The sequence below is a fragment of the Octopus bimaculoides genome, chromosome 3 (assembly GCF_046866305.1).
Source record: "Octopus bimaculoides isolate indiv1 chromosome 3, ASM4686630v1, whole genome shotgun sequence".
NCBI lineage: Eukaryota > Metazoa > Mollusca > Cephalopoda > Octopoda > Octopodidae > Octopus > Octopus bimaculoides.
The window spans coordinates 125,992,576-126,009,335 of NC_142930.1; the positions used below are offsets into that span (position 1 = coordinate 125,992,576).

The 16,760-nt window shown below is 39.1% G+C and overlaps 1 protein-coding gene and 1 long non-coding RNA gene across 8 annotated transcripts in view; one reads left to right on the plus strand and one right to left on the minus strand.

Annotated features, from left to right (window-relative positions):
• The window catches only part of LOC106869995 (uncharacterized), a 276,693-nt gene that overhangs the window by 14,461 nt on the left and 245,472 nt on the right, over positions 1-16,760 (minus strand). The window lies entirely within an intron of this gene.
• LOC106869993 (adenosylhomocysteinase-like 1) overlaps positions 1-16,760 on the plus strand; it is a 426,079-nt gene that overhangs the window by 1,056 nt on the left and 408,263 nt on the right. The gene's annotated exons all lie outside the window — the stretch shown is intronic.

Here is a 16,760-nt window from a genome sequence, read left to right on the forward strand (position 1 = left end):
ATATATTGGTAAAAGTCTAATATAATCATATTTGGATTTTATATATGCATATATGTATGTATTAATTATACACGTGTATATATATTTCTGTACATGCATATAATTGTAAAAAAAAAGTGGGACATAAGAAAAAAACCCCAAAAAACAAAGAAGCCTGAAAAACAAGGCATGTAGTTTTGATTAACTATACTTACTAATTAAAATCCTAACAAAACAAAACCTCGTTTCACGAAGGAAACTTTTTAATTCATTCGCATATTTTAAATGCCTCAGCTGGGACATTTATCATTAATTTATACGTTATGATGTTTTTTAATGTTATTTAATACATAAATCTTGCTAAACTAAATTTCAAACGGAAATCATTATTGAAACATGAAAACACATGGTAACTTTTGCTTGTGTGAATTATGAAATATTTATGTCGAAATATGCGTAAAAATGTTCCTAACTTTACTGAACAACAAATGTGGGGTAATTAATAGAGTTGAACATAAAAGTACACGGAGAAATTTTTTTTATTTTCTACATTCATATGTATGACTGCCTGCGTGTATAGCATGTGTGTGTATGTGTATGTATATATGGGTGTGTGTGTGTATATATATATGCGTGTATATGTATAATTTATTTATACAGGTACGTGTATTTATATATCAATGTATTTATACGTGTATGTGTGTATATATATATATTTATATATATACATGACAGAAAATTCTTTAACATACATTTATGGTTCAAAATTGAACAAAAAAAAAAAGACAGGTGAGGGGACAATAAACGTGTATATGTATGTAAAGTTATATAGGTGTATATGGAGATATATTTATGTATACACATGTATGCACACACGTGTATATATATATATATATATATATATATATTCATTATATAATGAGCATAACTACAACCTTCTCTCTTTCTCATCTTTGTACTTCACACTCAGAACCTTGTTCTCTTATGTTAGAGGGTTACTTGTAAGGTTATGCATTTAAGTTGAACAGGTTGTTTAGCGGGTACCGTTCACGGGCCAATTTTGACTGTATGTATGCACACACACACACACACACACACACACATATATATATATTATATATATTCCAAATTCTTTTTTCCCGCTTGTGTATTTACATGGTTTGCATTTCGATTGTTTGTAGGGCAAATCATCTTTCTTGTAGTTGGTGATTGTAACAGTTGTTTTTCTAACGAAGGCCAGATTTTGTTTCAAGAATCGGTTAGTGGTTACCACCGACCTCAATATTTAACTCCTGCTTTATTTCATCGACCCAAAAAGTATAAAAAAGCATAGTTGTCCTCGGCAGTATTTGAAATCCGAACGTAAACACTAGAAGAAATACCCCTCCACGGTTTTCGGTCCCATGCTCTCACGATTCGCTACCCTGTAGTTATGTTTCGTGGTATTTATAGGCACAGAACCAATAATTTTGAGATGAGGCATACGTCGATGCCGTTGACCCCAGTACCCCCGAAAGGACGAAAGATAAAGTTAACCTTGGAGGGATTTGAACATACAGCATACGGGAAGGCATTTTCGTTCTATATTTTAGCGTTTTCTATCACTCCAAGCCATTAAACACCTTGCTTTTTACAAAGCATTTTCATAAGTTTCTCTAAAATGTTCATCTTTGTTTTCAGACTTTTAGCACCTGTGTTATGCGTTCTAAGTGACATAAACCTTTCCTTTCATTAAGTCCCAAGTTAATCTGGTGGTTGAAAAAAAAAATTGAGAAAGTGTATCATATATGATGCATGGGAAATATTTCCTTTATATTACATGTTGCACAGGTAAAGAGTTAAGATTTGAAAAAAATAGAAAAGTTAGAAAATAGATAAAATGCGATTGATAAAGAACAGAAGCCAAAATTAACTGATAGCTTATGATGACGGGCCAGGTTGAGGAAGGCGGGGACAGGTGTCGATTTGAAAAAGCGGTAGAGCGTCGGACAAATTCCAGATGTGCAATGTTTACGTTTACATGTTATTGCTAACCCCGCCGTGGACGACTTAGCACCATCATCCAACCGGGTCAAAACACTGGGTGGCTGGTGAGGGGGAGGGATTTGTTGAAAATCGATAAAAAAAAATGCTGTTAAGTATTGACTCTACATAGTCAATTCTGTAGACTCCAAATTTAAGGTCTCGTACCCTCTTTATCAGATACCCCTGTGGCAAATAAAAGATATTATTATGAATAATTATTATTCCCTTCTCGTTAAGGGCGGCGTGCTGTCAGAATCGTGTGCACACCTGACAATATGATTAGCAACATTTCGTTCTCTTCGTGTTCTGAGCTCAAATTCTGCTGAGGTCGACTTTCATCTGTTCAGGGTCAATAAATATAAGTGCCAGGGTTGATATAATCGGCTTTCCCCAACCTCCATTCAAAACTGTTAGCCGTGTGCGAAATTTTGAAGTTATTCTCTGCTTCCTTTTTTTCTCTCATATTTTTATATAAATTGCCCACACAAAATAATTGTAAGTTGTCCTTGAATGTCCCTCTTATCTGGTACCTCTGTGGCAAGTAAAAGAAATTCTCATTATTTTTCCGGTATTTCTTCCTGCTCTTCGCGTTGGGTTCAAATTCCGCCGAGGTCAACTTTTGCCTTTCATCTTTTCAACATCGATTAAATAAAGGATCTGTCAAGTACTGAGATTGATACTATTGGCGACTAATTCCTTTCAAACTTATGCCTTAATAAGAAAAATTATGTACTGATTGTTCATCATATTATATATCGTAGTTATTGTACCGAATCCATTCATTGTGTGTCTGTGTATGTACATATGTGGCTGAAACATTCAGAAGTACGTCCGGGACCTCGTGTCTGTTTTTTGCCGAAATATTTTAGTTGGTATTTGGGTTGCCCTTGTAACAGATAAACATCTATCGACGTTGTGTGTGCGTGTTACGTGTTAATACAAACATGTGTATGTATGTTGGTACTTTTAAATACAGTTAATTTATACAGGAAAGGTCGAACAAATAACAGCTAATGGTGTTTATATATATATATATATGTGTGTGTGCGTATCATCTCTCTCTCTATCATCTCTCTTTCTCATCTCTCTCTTTCTTATCTCTCTCTCTCTCCTCTCTCTCTATCAATCTATTTGTGTGCGCACACGTATGTATCCTATAATAAATGTTGGTGGTCTTATATAATCCAGATACATACTATTTACTCGTAGTTTATTTATTGTATGGTATTCTATAAAGAAGTTATAAGCTACTGTAATACATCTGTGTGTGTATAAATGCGTGTATACATTCACACACACATACCCACACGTCGTGTTAGATATGTTGTGTGTACTAGAGGATTTGAGTGATCTCTTTTTATATATGTATGAGATATGTTTGTTGGCTGGGACAAGGGCATTCACAAATTAATGGAAGACCTCAGTACTTCGGGAAAGTATTTCTTTTTCTCAAGGCTAACAGGCCGAAACTTCGAAGCCACTGTCAACACCTCCTCCCTCGCCTCTTCATCTAAAGCTATACTCTACCAAAACCCCCCCAAAACTATAGAGTTTAATGTTGAACTGATAGTTTAATAACTCGACATGAAAATGTGTGTGCACGCACATTGGGACAGAACATTATGTATATATAAATGTATATATTACACACACTTTATATTTCCAAGTATTAGTTTATAAACGAAATATGGAAGACGGTAGTACTTTGTATATGGTGTAGTGTGTGTTCATTAATCATCATGTGTATGTGTTGTGTCCATCTCCTTATATGTCTAGTTATGCGTGTATATGTGTACTTACGTAATCATGTGTGTGTGTGAGAGAGAGAGAGAGAGAGAGCGAGAATGGGAGTTAATGTGTATGTACACGTACACACACACGCAGCGAAGTCCCAGTCAACTCTGATCTTCACAACTTTACTCATTCAGTGTGTAATCACTCCATCAGTGTAATAATATTCTGTTTTTTAACTCGCTTTTAAAGTAAAAAAACCTTATTTAAGCACACTCGCACATCTGTAGGTCCAACGTAATAAATGCTCTCTTATATATACAAGCCCTATCGTTATTCCTGGACCTGTTGATATGAAACGAGGTCTCCTTGAGTCCTTTTTACTCACGATTAAACATCCACTCTATCCAACACGTGTATTGAGTACTCAGTTGAACTTCGATCTTCTATGCATATTACACACACACACGCATGTATTCGTGGGATTAGTATGCGTGTTATCTGTTCATATCCATATATGTCTGTTTAGCTATGTATATAAATGTGTGTGTGTGTGTGTGTGTGTGAGAGAGAGAGAGAAAGAAAGAATCGGTGTCAAAGATGTGTCGAACCCACAAGTGTTGAGATTGCAGGATACACACACACACACACTCTCTCTCTCTCTCTCTCTCTCTCTCTCTCTCTCTCTCTCTCTCTCTCTCTCTCTCTCTCTCTCTCTCTCTCTCTCTCTCTCTCTCTCTCTCTCTCTCTCTCTCTCTCTATATATATATATATATATATATATATATATATATATATACATACACACACAGCCGTGTTGCAGTGTGATAAAACACGTTGTGGTGATTTAAAAAAAAAATATAACATCTCTGCTCGCGCTACTATTTATAATAATACTTTTATCTCTTCTGTCTTTGTGTTTACATCACACAACTATATAGGACTTCCAAACCAGCAAATGATAATAATGATGATTGCTTTTATTTGCCACTTGGATATCAGGAGAGGGGCCGCGTTACGAGGACAGCTTCGGGTTTACATAAAAAAAAATGAGGCTAAAGAAAGGGGAAAGGAGGGTGGTTTCTTTCAGGGTGTACAAATAGATCGAGGACGCTAAATACGATATGATATGAGGTTACACTAAGACGTGTAGAGAAGAACTTACTAATATTAATAATGGTTTCGAATGTTGTTGGCGCAAGGCCCACAACTTTTCGCGAGAGGGTGCGGTTCGACTGCTATTTCGCTATTTCTAGCATATCGAGTGACCCTCTAGAACAGGGGTTTTCAAACTTTTTGACTTGCGGACCCCTTTATATTTCAGGCTTTACCTTAGGGACCCCCCTTATAAACGCTTATGAAATTTATACATAAATATTTGCTTAAAATAACATATATTTTTACATTTATTTATTTAACACTATTTAACAAATAGGTTTATTGTCAATTAAAAGATTTCGGTTAAAAAACATACATAAAATCAAATTGCCCATAAAAAGTATTTGCTGTCTACGGACCCCCTGTCTTGTCCTTGCGGACCACAGTTTGAAAACCCCTGTTCTAGAAGATCCTTCGTTATAATGTTCATATTATTTATGTCATTTTGTCTTAAGTTGGGGTATATAGTAGTCCCTGTATAGTTTTCCTCCTGGTCTGTTTTGTCTTTTGTCTGTGTGGACATCGTAGGAATTTTAAATGTTAAGGAAGTTTTTTACATTGATGTTCTTTAGCCCCCCCCCCCTCGTTCTTCTCCGATCGTGACCACCCCTTCTTGTACATCAAAGACTATATTACCCAGCGTGTCCTTAATTTAAGACTTAAGGGGATGTGACTATCGTTTCTAGCAGATGAAGTGACCACGTATAGGCCGTTTCATTTGCGTTTGTTTTGTGACAACGCATTACTAGTTTTAAGAGAGAAAGTGTGTGTGGGAGAGAGAGAGAGAAAGCGTGTGTGTGTGTGGGGGGGAGCGAGAGAGAGGGAAAAAGAAAGTGGTGCGTGTGTGTGGGGGGGAGCGAGAGAGAGGGAAAAAGAAAGTGGTGCGTGTGTGACATCTGTGTTAATGTTTGACACTTGCGGTCACGACACACGCGCGCACCACATACTGTAGATGTGTACGAATCTGTATAACTACATATGTACACACAAACATACGCATCAATACACGGGCACATATGTACCTAACACGTATATACCCTCCACACATTCATACACACCTACATACAAAACATAAATACAACGTAATTGTGAATGGATTCTGAGATCCAGTTTCCAGTCTCACTAATTTCATGAACGTATATCATAGAGAAAACATGAATGGGACACAATCTCATTTTTTTTTACTCCAGTTTAAATCCGAAACCTTACATCTGTAATAGTAAACAAACAATAATTTTATAAATATACCATATTGTGATTTATGTTACGTTGCATGCGTCGTAACTGGAGTAATACACGATTATTAGTCACTTTTATAGTAAAAATTTGTTATTATTAAATAAAGCTGGCAGAATCTTTAGCACGCTGAGTGAAATGCTTAGCGATATTTCGTCTGTCTTTATGTTCTGAGGTCAAATTCCGCCGAGGTCGATTTTGCTTTTCATCCTTTCTGGGTCGATAAATTAAGTACCAGTTGCATACTGAGGTCGATCTAAGCGACTGACCCCCCCCCCCCCAAATTTCAGGCCTTGTACCTAGAGTTGAAAGGATTATTATCATTATTATTATAGGCGCAGGCGTGGTTTTGTGGTACAAAGCTTATTTCCCAACCACATGATCTAAGGTTCAATCTCACTGCATGACACCTTGGGCAAGTATCTGCTACTATAGCCTTGGGTCGACCAAAACCTTGAGAAGCCTGTCGTATATATGTGCCTTTGTCCCCCACCACTGCTTGGCAACTAGTGTTGGTGTGTTTACATCCCCGTAACTTTGCTATTTGGCAAAAGACACTGATAGAACAAGTACCAGGCTTCAAGAAAATAAGTACTGGGGTTGATACATTCAACTAAAAATTCTTCAAGGTGGTGCCCTAGCATGGCCACAGTCTAATGCCTGAAACAAGTAAAAGATTATTGTTGCTTTTGTTTGAATGAGTTGGTATGATTAGCACATCAACCAAAATGCTTAGTGGTGTTTAGTCCATTCCACTGAGGTTAACTTTGCTTTCTGTCTTACCCTGCTCCCGCCAAATTACTGGCCTTGTGCCAAAATTTGAAAGTATTGTTATTATGATTATGTTGCTGGTGTTTAAAAGTTGTGAAACTGGTAGTCGTTAGCATAGTGGATGAAATGCTTGGCAGCATTTCACTGGTTTTTGTGTTTTGAGCTCAAATTCCACTGAGGTTGACTTTGCCTTTCATCCTTTCAGGGTCAACGAAATAAAGTACCAGTTGAGCACTGGTTGGAGGTGGAGGGGTCAGTGTAATGAACTAACTCCTTCCCTTAAAGTTTCAGTCTTTTTTCTTATGGTAGAGTGGAGGCGCAATGGCCCAGTGGTTAGGGCAGCGGACTCGCGGTCATAGGATCGCGGTTTCGATTCCCAGACCGGGCGTTGTGTGTGTTTATTGAGCGAAAACACCTAAAGCTCCATGAGGCTCCGGCAGGGGATGGAGGCGAACCCTGCTGTACTCTTTCACCACAACTTTCTCTCACTCTGTCTTCCTGTTTCTGTTGTACCTGTATTTCAAAGGGCCAGCCTTATCACACTGTGTCACGCTGAATATCCCCGAGAACTACGTTAAGGGTACACGTGTCTGTGGAGTGCTCAGCCACTTGCACGTTAATTTCACGAGCAGGCTGTTCCGTTGATCGGATCAACTGGAACCCTCGACGTCGTAAGCGACGTAGTATTGACAACCTATGGTAGAATTTTCCTTTGCTTTGTGGCTGTGGCAAAATAGGTTGTTTGGTGGACAAGGCTGAAAGGCAAGAGGACAGATACATCCCTCTTTGGTAGAGCTCTCATTGACTTTCCAAGTTTCACCTGAAAAGGAAACTGAGATGGGAGAAGGAAGGGCTGTCCTCGAGTCTGCTTACTGGAAGGTGGGTGAAAGTTGCGCAAATGGCAAGAGTGGATGGTACCTCTCTAAGTATAGACCTGTGAGTCGGAGAGAAGGAATTGGAGAGGGCACTTGCTCCTAGGATTTCAGGGAAATCTGTCTGGGGTTCTTTGATTATCCGGAGAGACCTTCCTGTATCAAGTGAGCCACATCTCTATTGTCCTCCCTGCCTTTTTTATTTTACCTTTGTATGCTATGCACATGTCCTTTCTTTTTCAGTGTATACCACGTATACTTTTTGTCATTTATTCATTTCATTATTATATGTAAACCCCCCACACTTTATGTCCCCTCGTCCTTTGCCCTTGTGGCAAATAAATGAAATCATTATTATTAAGGTAGTGAGCTGGTAGAATAATAAGCAGCATTTCTTCCTGCTCTTTGCCCTCTGAGACCAACTTCCCCTTTCATCTTTATGTGATTGATAAAATAAAGTACCACTCAAGTACTGGAGGTGGGGACATGTAAGCGACTTACCCCCTCCCCTCATAATTACTGTTCATGTACCAAAATTAGAATTTTTATTATATCTCAAGGTCAACTTTGCCTTTCATCTCTGCAGTTCAATAAAATTCAGTCCCAGTCAAGTACTGAAGTCAATGGCATCAAGTAAACCCTCCCCTCAAAATTTCTGGTTTTCTGCCTAAATTGGATAAACAATTTTTGTTTTACATTCTAAATTCCAATCCTGCTGAAACCAACTTTGCCTTTGCCAATTTCAGGGTCAGTAATATGAGACCAGTTGAACATCAAAGTTTATGTAATTAACTAACCTGTTTCCCCAAAATTTGTACCAGACGTGGCTGTCTGGTAAGAAGTTTGCTTCCCAACCACATGGTCCGGGTTCAGTCCCACTGCGTGGCACCTTGGGCAAGTGTCTTCTACTATAGCCTCGGGCTGACCAAAGCCTTGTGAGTGCTTTTAAAGAAGCCTATCATATATGTGTGTGTGTGTGGATATGCTTGTGTGTCTGTTTGTCCTCCCCCCTACCATTACTTGACAACTGATGTTGGTGTGTTTACGTCCCCGTAACTTAGCAGTTTGGCAAAAAGAGACCAATAGAATAAGTACTAGGCTTACAGAGAATAAGTGTTGGGGTTGATTTGTTCGACTAAAGGCGGTGCTCCAGCATGGCCACAGTCAAATGACTGAAACTAGTAAAAGAATAAAAGAAAATAAAAATGTGAAGCATTACTACGGTGGGAGCTGTCAAAATCCTTAACTTGTTGGACGAAATGCTTAGTGACACTTTGTCATATTTTCCACATTCAGACTTCAAATTCCACTAAGGTTGACTTTGCCTTTCATCTTTTGTGTGACATAGTCACTCTTTTCCTCCAAAATGCTGACCTTGTGTCATAATTTGAAATTGACCATTCGAATGTGGTTGATGCCAGTGCCACCTGACTGGCTCCTGTGCCAGTGACACATAAAAAGCACCATCCAAATGTGGTTGTGGCCAATGCTTTCTGACTGGCTCCCATGCAAATGGCACGTTAAAAGCACTATCCAAATGTGATTGATGCCAGGCCACCTGAATGGCTCCCATGTCGGTTGCATGTAAAAAGCACTATCCGAACTTGATTGATACCAGGGTTGCCTGACTAGCTCCCATGCCAGTGACACATAAAAAGCACTATCCAACCGTGGTTGATGCCTGGCCCACCTGACTAGCTCCTGTGCTGGTGACACATAAAAAGCACCTACTACACTCTTGGAGTGGTTGGCATTAAAAAGGGCATCCAGCTGTAGAAACATTGCCAGATCAGATTGGAGCCTGGTGCAGCTGCTGGCTTTCTAGACTTCAGTCAGACCGTCCATCCCATGCCAGCATGGAAAACAGACGTTAAACGACGATGATGATGACTTTTAGTGCCATGTAAAAAGCAGCTAGTGCACTTTGCAAAGTGGTTGGCATTAGGAAGGGCATCTAGCTGTAGGAGCCATGTTTTGGCATGGCTCCTTCAGCCAGATGTCTCGGAGCTTGATGCAGTCGTCTGGCTTGTTGGCTTCTGTTGAACTGTTCAGTCCATGCCAACATGAAAGAGTGATTAGTCCCAGTTAAATCAATATTAATAAATTTTACTTCTGGCATTCTGCTTGATATGACAACGAGTGTTCCAGTTGATCTGATCAACAAAACCGCATGCAAGTGGCTGAGCACTCCACAGACATGCATAACTTTAACGTAGTTCTCAGGGAGATTCTGCATGACACAGAATACGACAGGGCTGGTTCTTTTTGTATTACAAGTACATCACATTTCTGCTGGCTGAGTGGACTGAAGCAATGTGAAATAAAATGCCTTGCTCAAGGGCACAATGTGCTGCCAGGAATTGATCTCCTGACCTCATGTTCGTAAACCAACTACCCTAACCACCAAGCCATGCATCTTCAAAGAGTTCACTCTACAAAATAGTATTTCCTACAATGAACTGATCAACAATGGATTTTCCATGACATACAACTGTTTATATATTAACATTAGCAATGTGTAAGAATTGTATTAACATTTATCAATGCATAAAAACTGTCTATTGTACACAAACTGTGTATCTATCTGTCTAACTATTTAAACACAATGAACAATAAAAAGCAAAAAGACAGAACAGGCAGGACAAGTTTTACCTTAATGCTTAAAAGTAGTGGGGAAAAAGTCTTCATGTTTTGGACATTAGCCCTTCATCAGAAAAATGGGAAAAGCATAGTGGGATGAGAAAGAGGAAGAGTGGATGAGAGGGAAAAAAATATAAGTGGTCGAGGGGTAAGTAGCCATATAGTAATGTTGTTCTATTGGGGGGGGGGATTTAGAGGGAGGAAAGACAGGTGTATCCATGCTTAAAGATGGTTCAGGAGGGAGAATATGCTCATCTTTAACTGTGGCGCATATGGGGAATCTCTCTCTATCTATTTATATACACACACATGCGCAAAATAGAATCCTCACTGTGGGTTAAATAAAATATGCTATTGATATGTTGACTCGTGTTTCTTCAGAGGCCCCTGGCAGGCTGTTTTATTGTTTGTTGACCAATCCTCAGAGAAGACAAACCCGTCTTCCTTCCCCAATCTATAGCATAGATCAGCTGCTATATAAAGTAATCATAAATTTAGCTACAATAGTAGTGGGTGGCCTGATTTGCATATTTGTGCTTTTGATGGCTCATTACTTAATTAAACAGTATATATTTTATTCACAACAGCATAAATCAGAAGAACTGAAATTTTCATATTACAAAATCTCACTGTGAGTTGAATTAGAATGTGAACACATTCTAAGTTATTGATCATCATCATCATCATTTGTGTGTCAAAAAGCAAGAGGATGTCTCCTCACATCATCATCATAGTTTAACATCCTGTTTTCCTATGTTGGCATGGGTTGGTTTGCTTGATAACAAGAAACAAGCCAGAGGTTTTTTTGCCAGGGTCTATTCCAGTTTTGGCATGATTTCTCCAGCTGGATGCCCAATGTACTGTGTTTTTTTTTACATTGGTACCAGTACTAGTGAGGTTGCCAAGTACCCACAAGAGAAGACCCCCTCCACTGAGGAATAAAAATCTGATAGGGGGACTATTTGATTTATATCAATACAAGGGAAAGGTCACAGCTTGTATGATATCCAATTAAATGGACAGAAGTATTCCTTTTTTTATAGAGAATGTTACCATCTAAGTGTGAAACAAAATGCTTAGCTGTATTTTTTACCAGTTTGATCCGAGTTCAAATTGTGCTGAGGTCAACTTTGCTTTCCAGTCTTTCAGGGTAAATGAAATAAAGTACCAGCCAAGTGTAATTAACTTACCCCATCCCTTTCAAAATTAGAATTGTTTTAACATCCCCTTTACCATGCCTGCATGGGTTAGATGGAATTCATTGAGGCAGATTTTCTATGGCTGGATGTCCTTCTTGTCATCAGTCTTCACCTGTTCCCAACGAAGGTAATATTTCCCCATAGCCAGACATGTTTTTATTGAAGATGAGAAATGAAGATCACTGCTTCTATGATGGATTTGCTCATTTTATGATTGTGTGGCCATGCTGTTGCACTACCTTGAAGAATTTTTAGTCAAATCAATGCCAGTACTTATATATCTTTTTTTAAGCCTGGTACTTAATTTATTGATCCCTTTTGCTGAACCGTTAAGTTACGGGGGACATAAACACACCAGAACCAGTTGTCAAGCAGTGGTGGGGAACAAACACAGATATACATACATACGATGGGCTTCTTTCAGTTTCTATCTATCAAATCCCCTGACAAGGCTTGGGTTGGCCTGAGTCTATAGTAGAAGACACTTGTCCAAGGTACCACACAGTGGGACTGAACCTGGAACCTATTTGGTTGGAAAGCAAACTTCTTACCACACAGCCACACCTGTGCCTACGTTAGGTTTCCTTCAATTACTCTTTATCAGATTTACTCACAAGGCTTTGATTGACTTGGGGCTGTTAGAGAAGACACCTGCCCAGGGTTCTACACAGTGGGTTGAACCAGGAGCCGTATGGTTGGGAAGCAAACTTCTTAACCACACAGCCACGCCTCGTCTCATGTATAATATAATGAAATAAGAATTTTTTTTAACCAACTGGTTATCATAGTAATTAGTAGAAAAAACTCCCTCTAGTAGAGTGTTCAAAATTGAAAACAAAAAAAAAAAACCCAACAAACTAACGAATACGAAAGCTCCCCTTCAAGTTTTTCTGCTATTATATTATTAAATGCGTGATCCTCCCCAGCCACCCAGTCTTTCAATCTGCTTTCATGCAACTGCCCAGTTGAAAACTATCTGCAGTCCTTCGTTAATAAATCTGTAGTGATTTAAGGTAGAGATATTTGTCTCGATGACCCAGCAGTAGTTTTAAAATGGAATGTCATTGACCAGACACTAATGGAGGGAAGGCTGTTAATTTTAGTGTCTATCTTGCTAACATGATTAGTTTTTTTTTTTTTTACTAATGCCTGTTTAGTTTCTTTAGGACTGTTTGCATGTATGTTTGTGAATATGTGTGTGTGGGTCAGTTTATGTATTTGCGTCTGTGCCTGCCTGTATTATTACTGCCTGCCTACCTGCATGTCTGTCTCTCTCTGCATGTGTATATGTCTTGTGTGTTTGTGTGTGTGTGTTAATAGCTGGCTAAAATTAGAATGACTCGAGGGCTGCAAGTTTCATGTGTTGACACTTTAAGCACCAATGCATGTAACTCTTAGCTTTTGCTGATTTTTAATAAAAAATATATGAATACTCATGTTTTGAACTCTATTTCCTGTTTTCATCACCAAACCTATATATATGTGTGTGTGTGGCTGAGTTCCTTTTGAGCATTAGGCCTCACTGAGGCAAAGTGGCTTAGTTCCTTTTGAGCGTTGGGCCTCATGGAGGCAAAGTGGCTGAGTTCGTTTTGAGCGTTGGGCCTCACTGAGGTAAAGTGGCCGAGTTCGTTTTTGAGCGTTGGGCCTCACTGAGGTAAAGTGGCCGAGTTCCTTTCCATTGTCCAATGGATGAGAGGTACTCATAAGTGGGCCGGTTACACCCTACGTTCGGATGTGCTTTTAACGTTCCACTGGCATGAGTGCCAATCAGGTACTACTGTTGTCGGCCATGTCAGCAATTTTGATTTTCATTTCACTTGCCTCAATAGGTCTTAACAAGCAAGGTTTATTGTTCAATGAATGAGGGGTATTCATAAATGGGCTCATTATATACAATGAGCTTGTTTCAATTTCTGTCTACCAAATCCACTCACAAGGCTTTGGCTGGCCTGAGGCTATAGTAGAAGACACTTACCTAAGATGCCACGCAGTGGGGCTGAACCCAGAACCATGTGGTTGGGAAGCAAGCTTCTTACCACACGACCACTCCTGCACCTATATAATGGACTCTCCCATCAGTTTCAAAGTATGAAGATCTGACAACCTATACTTTCTTTGTCAGGCATAATGTATCTGTTGAATGTGATATTTGAGTCCTGCCAGTGATTTGCAAAACTCGTGCATATTGTAAGTGTTAGGATTAAGGTCAGCATAGGTAATATATTTGCAATCACTTTTCTCCTTTGCTTTGCACCCTTTACCCTGTTAATGCAGGTCGAAACAGTCTCTTATGCCATTTTGGCACAACAATCTCCATTTTGTTCGCCACATGCTGTTTGCTCAAAGGTGTTGCGAACTATATTGACTACTGAGAGGCCTTTATATCTGAGGCATGGTTGGCCAACATTCCTGTGCCCACTATCAAGCTGGCTGTACACGAGGACTTTGGGTATTCTTTTGTTACTCATTCTGATGACATGGTCACCCCATTGCAATTGTAACTGCATAATGAAGCTCTCAATTCCACCAATCTTACACTTGTTTTTCAAGGTCGACATTAGACTGTCTTTTAGTGAATAACTGCAGATTGTCCTGAGACAACCTTTATGTATATATAATCAACATCATCATCATATGTATATATTAACTTCCTAAAAACTTTGTGTGTATATGTCTATACATACCCACACTAAATGTGTATTTGATATGATATAAATAGTTAAAATTTAAATCTTTGCAAGCACAGCGCATAATGCGATAAAAATGAACTAGACTTGCCTAAATGGAATATTTCCTGTATTGCTGGCCATTTGACCGAGATAAACATTACACAAAGCAATGCACCACACCCTGTCATTGTATTGAGCACGCATGAAAACACCGGTGCACTGACTATCATGGTTTACCTCCATATTATATTCTTTCTTCTTTCTTGCCTTTAACACTCCAATGCGGAGTATAGGCCATTTATAATTGAATTCCATGTCGCATAATTTTTCGCTTCTGTACTTATTTAATGTGCACTTTTCTATACTGGCATGGGTCAGAGAAAATTTGTTGAGGTAGATTTTCTGCAGCCAGTGCCCTCCCTGTCACCAACTCTCATTTGTTTCCAAGAAAAGTAATATTTCCATGTAGTCAGACCTGTTTTTCACGGAACACTGGAAACAAACATCATTGCTTGTTCGACAGTGAAACTCATTTACAACCATCACATGATGTCATGGCGATGATATACCATGCTCGCACTCACACAATGGGCTTCATTCAGTTTCCCTTTACCGAATCCACTCACAAGGCTCCAGTAGAAGGCATTACCCAAGGTACTGCACAATGGGGAAGTACCTGAGGCCACTTGGTAGGGAAGCAAGCTTCCTAACAGCACAGCCACATCTCCATATAACATACATGTCATCATTTTCACATTTGTACCAGTGCAGTCTCCTCTCATTTCTCTTCTTTCCAGATTTCTCTTTATTTCTTCTAGCACACTAACTTTATATATCCACCATCGACTACGCCCCTCTATGTTTTTGTTTTCCAACCTCTTCTCATTCTCTATATTCAGTCTCCACATTTTACACCTCTTTACTCTTTCTCTTTTACTTGTTTCAGTCATTTGACTGCGGCCATGCTGGAGCACCGCCTTTAGTCGAGCAAATCGACCCCAGGACTTATTCTTTGGAAGCCTAGTACTTATTCTATCGGTCTCTTTTGCCGAACCACTAAGTTACGGGGGACGTAAATACACCAGCATCGGTTGTCAAGCGATGTTGGGGGACAAACACAGACACACAAACATACACACACTCCGTTTTTCCATTCTCCGAACTTTCCATCTTTCCGACGAACGGCTACGCCCGAAACGTCATGCACTCTCTCTTTCCTTTCCCAAGCGTCCAATAACACTATCCATATCACGTCCTCACTTTGTTGTTTTTTTGTTATTGTTTTTTGTGTTTTTTTTAACTATATATATATATATATATATATATATACGATGAGCTTCTTTCAGTTTCTGTCTACCAAATGCACTCACAAGGCTTTGGTCGGCCCGAAGCTATAGTAGAAGACACTTGCCCAAGGTGCCACGTAGTGGGACTGAACCCAGAACCATGTGGTTGGTAAGCAAGCTACTTACCACACAGCCACTCATGCGCCTATCAACCTATTCAACAGTTTATACACAAGTGCCATACAATCTACTCTTTGTTTGGAAAAAAATCCCATTGTTACCACTAGAGATAATAACTCCCTCCCTAAAATTTTTCCATCTCTACTTATTTAGCTACTATTCTTTCAGAGCATCCACCTACACTGTTAACTAGGTCACTTAAATTAGTGATGTTAATTAGGTCATATTGTGAGGTTCTTTAAATCTTTCTGTTTATGCAAATGTATATGCAGAATGGCTCTGAAGAAGCTTTTGTAGTTTTTGCACTGTATCTCAACTCTGGTTGCACAACTATTTATAGCACAAACGGCTTTAGCATATTAAATGTGACCATGTATCTCTTTTGTCGTTCATGTATTGATATCTATATATTAACAATCTGTAAAATGATGAGCTGGCAGAATCGTTAGCACACTGAGCAAAATGCTTAGCAGCATTCTACCTGCCTTTACATTTGGAGTTCAAATTCTGCCAGGGTTAACTTTGCCTTTCATCCTTTCAAATTCATTATTTACAATAGATGGATAGGTGTTCTCATCTTGTTTGCTGTTATCATAATGTTTCGGCTGATGTATTCTCCAGCCTTCATCAGGTGTTCTGGTGGAATTTCGAACCCAACCCTTTATTTGACTAATGGAGTACATTGTTCTCATTCCTAAGGTATGTTGCTGGTGTTATTTTTCTGTTATTATTTTTTCAGGTCCCTGCCTGGGATTAAACTTAGAATCTGAGGGTTAGTAGCCTGTGCTCTTATCCACTGAAAGAATATCAACAGAAAAATAACATCAGCAACGTACCTGAGGAATGAGAACAGTGTAGTCAAATAAAGGGGTTGGGTTCAAAATTCCACCAGAACACCTGATGAAGGCTGGAGAATACACCAGCCGAAATATTGGGATAACAACAAACAAGATGAGGACACCTCTCGGTCCATTGCAAAAGTGTATCCAGCCTCCTTGACATGCTACATGTCCT